Source organism: Lycium barbarum, chromosome 8 (assembly GCF_019175385.1).
Source record: "Lycium barbarum isolate Lr01 chromosome 8, ASM1917538v2, whole genome shotgun sequence".
Taxonomy (NCBI): domain Eukaryota; kingdom Viridiplantae; phylum Streptophyta; class Magnoliopsida; order Solanales; family Solanaceae; genus Lycium; species Lycium barbarum.
In genome coordinates this window covers 113,218,296-113,232,296 of record NC_083344.1, presented here as the reverse complement: position 1 = coordinate 113,232,296, position 14,001 = coordinate 113,218,296, and positions in this window count along the sequence as shown.

The window sequence follows — 14,001 nt, the reverse complement described above, 5'->3', positions numbered from 1 at the left end:
ATAGTCCATCTTTGATGGAGAGAAACACAAGAGTCTTTGAGCACAAGGAGGTTCCTGGGATACTATTGCCAAAAGAATGCATGTTTGTGTAATATGAGCCCTACAACAAGTAGGTCATTTTTAGATAAATACATCTTCTAATTTTGTAGTTACTGTGGGAAGGCAGCGCCTTAGCAATTTTGATCAATCTAGCTTTGTTTTGTAATTATTATTTTGGTGATTAATGAAATGCCTAATTATCAACACAAAAAAAAAAAAAAGGACCAGCATTATTTGAACTTCAAAAAAAGAAATTAAAGTAATGGTAGAGGAATTTTGTTTTTTGGTGATTATGTAAGATAACAGACTTCAACATAATTTCTGTGTACAAACACATAAATAATATTACTAAAGTTGATCAATATATCTTATCTAAGTAATTTGTGTTTTGTTTCTTTGCTGCAGTTAGAAGAATGTAGGTTCAATTTTTTCTAATTAATTAGCTTAAAAATATTTATTTTCTATTCAATGGAATATAATTTTTTCCCTGTTTTTCTATGTCAAGAAATATGTGATAAACATATTGGTTAATTCTAAGGAGATCTAATAAAGCTTATATACAGGGGAAAGTGATATTTAACTTGCGATAAATTATTAAAAATCACATGACAATTTTTGGACAATATTGATGAACACGATAATAAAACAAGTGTAGTTTATTTTTGAATTAAATGTGTTTTTACCAAAAATTTAATTTGAAATATAAACTTTCTAAATAGAACATATTGTATTTTTTGTTTAATTGAAAGATAAAAAATTATTTCTACTATAAAGTGGAATTAAGTTAGGAATAATAATTTGGAAAGCCTTATATATTTGTATATATCATTTTCAAAGATTATGAATATGAATTGGAACGGGTAATTAATCAAAATGCAATTATCTCCAGAACAAAAAGGTTGGTATGCTTAATACCTTTAGTTTGATCGGTATCTGTCCTAATTCGACCCTAATTAAAAATAATATTTCTGAAAAAAAGTATCTAAAAAACTAGATTTCATACTTCTCTTTTGAACTTAAAAGCCGGATCACTTTTTTTAAAAAAAATGTGCCCATCCATGGTGGATGAACTTAGAAGGAGTATTACTTGACCAAGCCAAAAAAACAAAAGGAGAACTAGAAATTGACTTATCAAGATGAAATAAAGGATCTCCATAAAATTTTATTTTAAATATTGAAGTACTTAGAAGCATATTTAGAATAAATTTGAGTAATAATTTATCACGATTAATTTCATTTGACATCGACCGCGCATCGCGCGGGTACGGATACTAGTTTGGAAAACAATGACATTATTCACATGTTAGAATTGCGAGGAGAAACTTTATTTTGTGAGTTATATAACCGATACTACTTGTATGAGGCTACTTTACTATTTGATAAGTGGATACTTGCTTGTTTTAAGGATAAACAAGAAAGGCAATGCTAATTTTTCCCTTAATTAAAATGCTTAGCAAGAATAAAAGAAAAAGAAAACTTAACATATCTTCAAAATTGACGATTAGAGAATGGTAAAGATGTATACTGATCATTTATATTATTTCTTCTTATTTCATAATAGCAATAATCAATTTTTGTTATACTAAAATGAACTTCTCTAAATAATTAGTGTTAAAATCTCAAAACTGGGTCTTAAACGCTATTCGTCTTTTTTTTTCTTTTGTCTAAAAAAATGAAAAGAGATGATCATGAACCAGTTACACTTGTGTATAAACATATAAATAGATTTAATTGTACAATAATTGATAATAGTTACAATTGAATAATAAAAAATATTTGGAGAACCAAACTATATTATGAAAGAAAAGGTTGTAGAACACTGCAATTAAAAAATTCTGTAATGCCAATTTTGTTACCATTCTCTAATTGCAGATTTCGGAGATATTTCAAAAAAAAAAAAAATCTAGCTAAGCAATTTAATTAATTATGAAAAAATGTGGACTTTGACATTGCCTCTTTTATTTATGCGTAAAACAAGTAAGTGTTCACTTGTCAAATAATAAAGTAGTTTCACACAAATAGTGTTGGTTATGTGATTTACAAAATAAAATTTCTTGTGAGAGTGAAGATTGTCAAATAAAAACATATATTCACTTGTCACTGACATATTTCGTTAGGAGCTTCTGTTTCTATGGGTAATAAAATTGTTGTCAGAATAGATTGAGTAAGAATAGAGGCGGAACTAGATTTTTGAGTTTATATATTTTCAATACTAGAAAATACAGCTTACTTGATTCTTAGTAAATTTTTTTATAATTTTTTTTTTTACTAAGAATCAAGTAAGCTGTATTTTCTAGTATTCAAAATATATAAACTCAAAAATATATTATTAAACACAAATATATATTATTAAAAATATATATATATTATGTAGATTATTAAACACAAATACAGAATTTGAATTAAAGCTATCGAGTTCTGCCGAATTCGCAGACACAGCTCTAGTTCCGCCCCTGAGTATGAACCGTAGATAATTAAGAAGGGAGAAGCACTAATGTTGCAAAGAGCTGCTGTGCTTGGGAGTGAATTTTTTTTTCCAGGACTAAATTTATGACATGTACATTTTCAGTTTTATTTTTTATTTTTATTTAAAGAAAATGTTAGTCCAAAAATTAATTCTCACACTACTTCTCAGGAGTGAAATCATGGATTCAATTGAACCCGCTGCTAACACTGTAGATCCACCTCTGGCAATACGTGCTAGAAATATTTGCTCTTAAGCACATAAGTCTCACTTTGAGTATATGATTTAGGCAATCAGAGATGCTAAATGCTTTCAGAAAATTGCATCCCTTATGTATTAAACTTGCACCTAATTTCTTATTTGCAAATAATTTTCCCAAAACCAAAATTCACCATCCTACATCTAGAGGAGCAAGAAGATATCATCAGAATGCAATTTTTCTCATCCAGCTTCTAAACCGTTTCTAATCAGGCTAGTCTCCTCAATCTTCTTACTCGTGGATGCACCTAATTTTTTTTAGTTTTCCTGGATTCTGTACTAGGATTTACATAAATCCCTGTGTGTTCCAGTCTACAACAACATTTTTAGTACTCTTTGGGAATTAAACACAAATGAACCCTACCTTGCAATTCAACTTTATGTATTTCACCTTGCTGCATTTTATCTTTGTGTTACCATCAATTTAACATTTTGGCAAGTGTTCCTGGTGTGTGTGACCTACAGTTATGCAAATGAAGGATATTTTTTTCAGTGTTCATCATTTATAGATAAAGGGAAACTGCTTATGCAGGCTAGTGTAAGTAGCTGATTGTAGCTTATGCATATCGCTATGCTGGTCTTTGTCAATGCTTTTGATAATCTGGATTTATGGAAAACTATTTTGCAGGCACATGGTATTCATACGATAGATGGTCTGTACTAAGGGCTGAAGATTGCTTGGACTGTTGAAAAAATGTTTATTATCTCAAAAAGATGGTATGTTTATTATGTACTACTAACGTTAACATTTGAAACCAAAGGATTGGTACTACTTTTTATTAGCCTTAATGGCCTTCTTAATGGGGAATAAAGTGGCAGTTGGCAAAACTTTTTTCACTATTTCAATTACTCATTTGGTCAATAGCCATTATTGGTTGTTATTACAATTTAATATTTGAACGTTGATATTAATCATCCGTTCACTAATTTTCCTATAAATATATATTACCAACTCTTTTCATAGAGGTGAGAATAGATACAAACACATATTCTTTCACTCAAATTTTTGTACTGGGTTTTCTTCTCTATGAAATCTTTATTAAATTCTGGCTTCTAGTTTTGTACTAAAAGAGTTTGTTGAATCTTGGGGGATATACTCACACTGGGTGAAATATTCTTAAGGACAGTGTCTTAATTGACACGCCTCAAACTATGTGAATTCATTAAAGTGTTTGTGATCGAGTATTTTTTGTAAGATTTACAACAATCTTAAAGATATTATACACTCTAATTTTACGGAAAATCAAAGTTGATGCTGTCCATGTTACTGGTCTAATTCCACCCAATGGTATAGAGGTACTCACTCATTTTTCGTTTCAAAGAAGGTAAAAATTATTTGATTATTTTGCATCTTATGCCATCAGCAACTAAATGCGTGCAATTTTTTTTAGCTTAAACTGCACAAGTTTACCACTAGAAAGTTGAGATTAAGAAACAAGAAAAAGTTGTTTGTTGTTATGAATGCCTTGAATTTGTGCATGTACACCATTGATTCTGAGTAACAGTAGGATTTATAACATCCAAAAGATGATTCTTACATCTAGTAAGTACTTGCTAATGTAATTTGACTCCTTCAATTGATGAGATTATTAGCTTATTTAACTTTTATCCAGATTGATTTATATGATTAACATGTAATGGATGCTAATGAGTTGCAAAGTGTTTTCAACTGGAATTGATGTTTTTTTTTTTTTTTTTTGGATCATATGTCCACATGATAGAATATATTTTGAGTACTCTACTTGCGATATTTTTCAATATGTCAAATTTGTCCAAGTGTAAATACTGCTACTTCAGGAGAGTTTCTCTATAATAGTAACATTAATGTGATCTAAAATTCATGCATAAGATTTTTTCAAAGAATTGTAATGAAGTCTTTCCTGCGAGTGGATTAGTAATAACTGAGAAAATTCTTAAAGACCCTTTTGAGGATTTATTTGATTCTTGCAAAAAGGTTTTATTGGATGATCTCTTTTTGGTATGAATTTGTGTTGTTGCAGTATTATTTTAGGTAGCTCCTAATAAGTTTCAAATCGTTCTAGTATTTGTGAATAATTTACATTTGAGGTGTTAAGTTGAATGTAGATGCATATGTTTTAATATATAGCTATTGTAGTGAAATTCTTGAAAAGATATTTTGAGTGTGGCAAACTAAGCCATCATACACCTCAATGTAGTAGGGGATTCAGAGAAATGATAATCCCGCTAAGCAAAAATAAATTTGGGTAAGCGGATGATATAATTATTGTAGTCATTTTTTCAATCGAATTTTGTGGCTAATATGAGAGAATGGGTGTTAGACTTTGGTGCTGCTAAGCATATTTGTGCTAACATAATTTTGTGCTCTACACCTAAGTTGAAGAAGAAGAATGATATATTTATGTTGGTGATTGTAGAACTACTCAAGTTCTTGTAATAGAAAAGTTCTTCTAAAATCACTTTTGATAAACATTGGCATTAGCTAAGGTGATACTTGTTCCTAATATTTGAACTAATTTGATTTCCATGGGATTCGTAGGAAAAGTAGGGTTAAAGTTTCATTTGAGTTTGATGAAAATATAGTATATTTACTTGGTTGATTGTTTTGATTTATGACATGATAAAAGAAGATTTTTCAAAGTCATATTTACTTAAGTTAATCTACATTCATTTCTTAAAAATTTATTAATGAGGCTTTAATATAATATTCATTTTCCTTGAATTACAATTGTTAACAAACAATGTGATAATTAGCTTTGACTTTTCGTGTTCTTTTCCTGCTATCTCTTTAATCACTCTCTGGCTTTTCTGATGACTAGAGTACTTGCTTAAACAATTATTGTAAATTAGTAAATTTGCAAACATCTTTATAAACTTTTGATTCAATTTTTATCTAATACCTCAATATTAAAAATTATCTAAAAGTATATTTTGCGAAAAGTTAAATTAACTTTATTTTTTGTTTGAAAAGATTATTCCAAAGTTACAAGTTTATAATTTCAACTCATACGTGTACAACAAAACTTAATTTTGAAAATTACCGATAGTTAAATTTCAAATAAAGTGAATATGAGAAGTAATCACTATAACACAATAAGAAAAAAACTGAAAACAAAAGTTTTCATAACTCATTTACAATTAATTTTTTTTTTTTTTTTTACAAACAGCACAATAGAATAAAAATGAGCAAGTAGAGACTTTTATATCAAAAAATATGTGGTAAACTTGAAATAACGAACTACTTATAAAACAAAAGATCCTAACAACTTTGGCTGGTATGAAACTGCCCTGTACTCCAATTTGTAAAAGTGTATTTGAATATCCATTCCCAACAACTTACAGATGTAGTAATAACAATCTTTTGCCTAAGCAAGTAGCTCAAAAGTTTTTCAAGAAAAAAAGAATCAAGTAAAAACTATTGTTCAAAAAAAAAAAAAAAAAAAAGGTAAAAGCTTTTACTCGTGCTCTCAATTATCCTTTATAGCAAATTGAAAATGTTGTCGGGAATTTCAGTGAAATATCTAAGCGTTTTGGGCCAAATTCCACCACTGGTCGAAAGGGAGTTGGAGAACATCCTATTTATGCTTTTAGTCTCCCCAAATTTGAAGAAAGAGAGACAGAAAGAGAGTATTTTGTATGTGACCCTTAAAATTCTTCTATAAATTTAATAGTGTTATAAAATAAAAATTATTAAGTAAATACACAGAAGAAATATGTAGAGAGAATATGTAGAGAGATATCAGATTATATTACTTCTCTCTCTTTCAACATTCAATCTGTGCATTCTATTTATAGGAGCAACAGGACATGGGATATTTTGAGATATTTTGGGATATTTATAACTTAATGGATATCCACTATTTGGGATATTTATAACACTCCCCCTTGGATGTCCATTAATAGATGATGTACCTCGTTAAAATCTTATTAAAAAAAAACCCTGTGGAAAAAAGTCCTAATGAAGGAAAAAGAGTGCACATATCTAGAAATACGCTTTGAGAGCTGCCTCATTAAAAACCTTACCAAGAAAACCCAATGGGACAAAACTTGGTTAAGAAAAAAAAGAGTACAACGCGTATTTCACTCCCCCTGACGAAGACCAAGATTCAGATGTCGGAGTCTTCGCATTCCAATCTTGAATATCATCTTCTCAAGAGTTGAAGTTGGCAAAGATTTAGTGAACAAATCTGCAGGATTGTCACTTGAACGGATTTGTTGCACATCAATATCACCATTCTTCTGGAGATCATGTGTGAAAAATAACTTTGGTGAAATGTGCTTTGTTCTATCTCCTTTTATGAAACCACCTTTTAATTGAGCTATGCATGCAGCATTATCTTCATATAATACTGTGGGTATTTTTGTATCACACTTCAAGCCACATCTTTCTCTGATGAAATGTATCACTGATCTCAACCTCACACATTCTCTACTTGCTTCATGAATAGCGATTATCTCAGCATGATTTGAAGAAGTAGCAACAATGGACTGCATGGTCGATCGCCATGATATAGCAGTACCTCCGCATGTAAACAGATAGCCCGTTTGAGATCGAGCTTTATGTGGATCAGATAAATAACCTGCATCTGCATAACCAACAAGATATGTACTACCTTTGTTAGTATAAAACAGACCCATATCGCTAGTTCCCTTCAGATATCGCAATATATGCTTAATCCCGTTCCAATGCCTCCGTGTAGAAGAAGAGTTATATCTTGCTAGCAAATTAACAGAAAATGCTATGTCAGGTCTTGTAGCATTAGCAAGATACATAAGTGCACCTATTGCACTAAGATATGGTACTTCAGGACCAAGTAGCTCGTCGTTTTCATCCTGAGGTCGGAACGGATCTTTGCTCACTTCAAGTGAGCGAACAACCATAGGAGTACTTAAAGGATGCGAATTGTCCATGTAAAACCGATTTAAAACTTTCTCAGTATAGGCAGATTGATGGATAAAAATTCCTTTTGCGAAATGTTCAATTTGCAGACCAAGACAGAGTTTTGTCTGTCCGAGATCTTTCATCTCAAATTCTTTCTTCAAATATTCAATCGCCTTTTGGAGCTCTTTTGGAGTTCCAATAAGGTTTATGTCATCAACATAAACAGCAAGTATAATGAACCCTGATTTTGTTTTCTTAATAAAAACATATGGATAAATGGCATCATTTTTATATCCTTCATTTATCAAGTACTCACTTAAGCGATTATACCACATACGTCCTGATTGTTTTAAACCATATAATGATCTTTGTAATCTGATTGAATACATTTCCCGAGACTTTAAACCAAATGCTTCAGGCATTTTATATCCTTCAGGAATTTTTATATAAATTTCATCAAGTAAGTCACATAGGTCGTGACAGCATCCATCAGTATAAATAATGTGACATCTTCTGTTGTTTGGACTGCTGGCCCAATAAACATTACGTTTACCAAGATACATCATTTTACTTGGTAATTATTCTACGACAACATGCTTTAAGAGACGTAGAAATCAAATCCTCACAACCTTATACAATATTGCGCGCTATATTGTATATTGTCGACAAGATATCATGTTGTATCGGTTCGCAATTCGACATAACTTACTGAGATCTCATCACTTCATTATTTTCAGGTACCTGAACCTCCCATAAGGTTTATGAAGTGTTATGTCGTAGCTCTTCAAGAGCACATTGCCTCCTTATTATGATCATTTGCTCCTCCATTTTTCAAGGATTATTATATTTGGAACCGATTGGTCTATCATGCTCCATGCACGCTATAGACTTTGTCCTTCAGGGACATTAAGAGCATTATGCAGATGAAATATGAAATAGTTGGGTCAGCAAATGCTTCCAGCATTTGACTTGAATTATCTGAGGATCATACTGATGATAATTCACAACAAATTTCTTAACTGCTTATTCTCTCCCCCTTATTTTAGTGACATATGCCCCCATTTTCTTTGGGAAAATCCATCTGTGCGCATCATGGTATATCCATTAATCATGTACCGCACATCAAATGCTAAAAGATGGAAATATCTAATTCCTGACCCTGAACCAAATATGAGGGGAGAATTTATCAAAATTTATTGATCTGAAGCATACAAGTGTTGTTGTATGCAATATATCATTTCTCAGACCAACATCTGAAACTCTGTTCTCATAAGCAATGGTTTAGCTGTATTATGGAGGCATCCAATGCCAAACCAACTTAGATATAAACCAGCATTATCAAGATGATTGTCTTGATTACATATTCTGAAAATTGTGCTTCCAACTCAATTATTTTGAGCAAGCAATTTTGTAAATGTCAAACTGCCAGTTGACAATAAACATACATGTGACTGTCTTAAATAGATGCATCTATTTAAGACATCACATTGCAGGTGAAGGGGCCCACATTCACCTTTTATATTTTTCAGAATTTTGGGGATTCAGTCCCAACATTAGCTGGTGTAATCAACTTATCATGAGAACAAGCAACACAAACAAATTCTTGAAGAATCTTCTAGTTCTTCAATATGTTTTTTAATACTCAATTAGCACATCAGATTTAAATCAGGACGATAAAAATGGTCTTGTCAACTGATAAAATTATCTGTACCCGTAAACTTCAAGTTTACTATGACGAGTGTTATTTCTTTTAATAAACTTCTGGTTTACTATTGCATGAAATTTTATGTCAAAACTTCTGATTTATTGTGACATGCGATCTCATCATGCTCGGGTAACGCTTTACACACGTGACCCTACCCGTAATAAGTTGGAGATATTCAATCTTCCAATCATCTGTAGTCTCAATATGATGACCATTTTTCTCGCTAGTAAACTTCAGGTTTACTATAATTTATTTTCCGATCGAAATAATTATGATCTGAGATGAATGGTACTATCATATATAAGCTCTTCGAGAGACATCAATTTGTTCACCATAATCATATATTATTTGGACACTGCTAGTGTCATGATACTTGTAAATAAATAATTAGCTCTTCTGGAGCCTTTGATCATTAATTTCTATTACCAAATATTTCTTAAATACTTCTGGTACCATGAAAGCAAATTTCGACACTACTGGTGTCACAAAATAAACATTGAATTCTAAACTTCAATATTTCAAACATCTCCTTCAGGGAGATTCATCATTAACTGAGTATTTTGTATCTAAGCTCAAACACATAATAATCAAATCCTTCATAAAGAAATACATTAATTGTTATTTCCTTAAAGGAAATCAATAACAACTAACCATGATATATTAATGTGGTTATAGGAGAAAGCATTCTACTCTACTTCCTTTTGCCTTAGAAATCTTTTCGACGTACGACAGGTACATGTAGCAATGTCTGAATTTCATACCACCAGAATATAACATCTACATGCTTTGTATTTTATCCCTCCAGGAGATAAGTTGTGGTATTTGTTCATTTACTTCGGGAAATGAAACCTGATTATTTAAATGTGCTTGAAATACGACGCTTATCAATAGCTCGTTATTTTGCTCAAACACAAGAAGACATTGCTTCAGAGTATATATTTTGGTAATTCTTTCTGCTTCAGAAGTAAAGTTTCAGAGTTTTACTGCTTCGGGAGTAAAGTTTCAAGTTTTACCACTTCAGGAGTAAAGTTTAAAGGTTGACTAATTCAGGAGTAAATTTCTGAATTCTACTACTTCGGGAGTAGATTTCAGAGTTGAACTATTTCAGGAGTAAAATTAAAAGCCTTACTACTTCAGGAGTAAAACTCAGAGTCTTACTACTTCTGGAGTAGAATTCAGAGTCTTACTATTTTGTGAGTAGAGCTCAAAGTTCTACTACTTCAGGAGTAGAGTTCAAAGTTTGCTACTCCAGGAGCAAATTTATGAGTTTAGTACTTCAAGAGTAAAGCATATAATATTAAGAATATTTCTTCTCAATTATTCTATCTCTTCTGGAGATGGATCACGACATTTTCACAATCAAATGCACGTTTATATTTATAACATTTATCAAAAGTTTTAATTCTTCAGGAATAAAACATAATTATCTGAACGCGCCTTAAGCATATCAAATCGTGATAGCTCATAGCCTCTTTTAATATATTGCTACTTCAGGAACAAATGTTTGTAAAACCGTGCGGAGCCTGAAGTCTCCAAAGCGGACAGTTTATACAAGTGAGCTATGGTGCCTGGTGGCCCTCCTCCTTCGTATACGCGTTTTAAAGCCGTGAGGTGCGCCAAAGCGGACAATATGTACAAACAGTTTATAACACGTTATCAGCACGATGCTCGCGATGGGAGGGTGTGTTGTGAACTTGAAGTTCCCACATCGCTCGCACACGGGATTGTGTGCGTGCTTATAAGCTGGGCTTGAAGCCTTTACTTGTATACGCGTTTGTAAAACCGTGCGGAGCCTGAAGTCTCCAAAGCGGACAATTTATACAAGTGAGCTATGGTGTCTGGTGGCCCTCCTCCTTCGTATACGCGTTTTAAAGCCGTGAGGTGCGCCAAAGCGGACAATATGTACAAGCAGTTTATTTTCTTATTGATTTCCTGAATGAGATGAGGAATGTTGCTGAAGAGCAGAGATGAACATTCGTCTTTATTGAATTTGAGTTAAAAAGATATTGTAGAATATTCTATAACGCTTGCCACGTTCCTGGTGTATTTTTCCTCATACAAGAGTGTGGAAAGGAAATACACAAACTTACCTAAATCCTAAAACACATCCTCACAAGTTTGGTATCCGTTATTAGCCTTAATGGCCTTCTTAATGGGGAATAAAGTGGCAGTTGGCAAAATGTTTTTCACTATTTCAATTACTCATTTGATCAATAGCCATTATTGGTTGTTATTACAATTCAATATTTGAACATTGATATTAATCATCTGTTCACTAATTTTCCTATAAATATAATCTTGTTTTATCTAGGTTTGGTTCATAGTCTACGAGACACCAGATTCGATGCATTGCACTCATATGTGTAAACCCAACAAAACTTTTTATTTTATTTTTTATTCTTTTTGAGATAAATGGGGGATTGTTGAAAAAATGTTTATTATCTCAAAAAGATGGTATATTTATTATGTACTACTAACGTTAACATTTGAAACCAAAGGATTGGTACAACTTTTTATTAGCTTTAATGGCCTTCTTAATGGGGAATAAAGTGGCAGTTGGCAAAACGTTTTTCACTATTTCAATTACTCATTTGATCAATAGCCATTATTGGTTCTTATTACAATTCAATATTTGAACATTGATATTAATCATCTGTTCACTAATTTTCCTATAAATATATATTATCAACTCTTTTCATAGAGGTGAGAATAGATACAAACACATATACTTTCACTTATATTTTTGTACTGAGTTTTCTTCTTTATGAAATATTTGTTAGATTCTAGCTCCTAGCTAGTTTTGTACTAAAAGAGCTTGTTGAATCCCGGGGTATATACCCACACCGGGTGAAATATCCTTAAGGACAGTGTCTTAATTGACATGCCTCAAGCTATGTGAATTCATTAAAGTGTTTGTGATTGAGTATTTTCCGTAAGATTTACAACAATAATGAAGTTGTTCTGGCAGCCAATTCTTTTCTGAACTGAGTACTTTCCTTTGTCATCTTTGTCTATCTTTGGCCCTTGGAATATTGGGCCGTTTTACTCTATTTCAAACAGTAGACTTTTCGACCACGCTCTCTAGATGATCTGGCAAGACACTTTTGCGTGTGTAAATTGCTTAGTGATCACCATTGTCAAGAATGCCATAGTCACAAAGCTTTTTCATGCCATACACTTGCAGTTAGAGCTGCCAAAAAGGGCCAGCCCAGCCCAACCCAGCCCAAGCCTCGTGGGCCAAGGAATTTGATGGGCTGGGGCGGGCTGGCCCTTCATTTGAATGAGCCTTAAAATGGCTAGCCCAACCCAGCCCTATAAGGGCTGCGGGCTGGGGTGGGCCAGCACTTCATTTTTTTTCAATATTTTTTATAATTTTTTTTTTTGCAATTTAATTCTAACATTTAAGTATATACCAATTTGTTAACATTTCTAATATATGATTATGTGGAAGTACGTAATTCTACGACAACTTACAACATATTCAACACCTATACATTGTCAAGCACATTTGAATTCATTTGTGATAAAATTGTCTTAATTAACATCTCCATCTTCATCTACAACCATATGCAAATTTAATTAGTTTATAATTATCAAATAACCACGTTTCAAAAACTAATCAGTAGTACTCCCTCTGTTTCAATTTATTTGAACCTATTTCCTTTTTAGTCCGTGTCAAAATGAATGACCTCTTTCCTAATTTGGAAACAAATTCACTTTATGAATGATTTACAGCCACACAAAATTTTAAGGCTTATTTTGAACCACAAGTTTTAAAAGTCTTCCCTCTTTCTTAAATGTCATGTCCAGTCAAATGTGTTCATATGAAACGGAGGGAGTATTTAAATTCGCTTAATAATATTACCACTTTGAATTTGGTAAAGCTCGGCTACTAATTTGAGTAACAAATTCGACAAGTTCATGATGGATGCAATTTTTATACGTGGTGATTAGAAATTTTAGTATTAGGGTACATTTGGTGATGAAGAATTTAGTAATAGGGATTTAACGCTAACTGAAAAAAGTATTGCACTATACTAAGACTAATTTGATAATCACTATTCCTACTTTTTACTTCTTTTTTTATTTTCTTTTAAATTTTAAGTTAAAATTAAATTTGCAATCATGAATACAACTTCTATGCTTGGTGATTAGGATTTAACGCCAGTGAGTAAAGTATTGTGTAAATATTAAAACTTATTTGTAATTACTTTTCCTATTTTTTGCTTCTTTTTTCACAATATTCTCTTAAATTTTAATTTAATCTAAATAGATTTTTGGCCCACGGGCCGGCCTTGGCCCAGCCTCGATCAAGCCTCAAGGGCCAGCGGGCTAACTTGGGCTGCACTTATAAGCCAGAGTTTAAATGGGCTTAAATAATCTTAGCCCAACCCTACCCTTATAGAAGGCTGGGCTGGGCTGGCCTCAAGGGCCAAGCCCATTTTGACGGCTCTACTTGCAGTAGCTAAGTCAAAATTGCTAAGCTCCAGATTTCAAGGATGACCTCCTTCCTTGAATGGCCAATCATCGAGTTACATTATTTTAATGGTTTATTATTAAAGTCGAGCTAAATTCGAACTTTATACAACTTTCTCCATCAAAGCTTGGAAAACTTCAGCCCAGTCCACCTTGTAACATTGGACAGTTCATTTGCAGTATACAAATGGTATACTA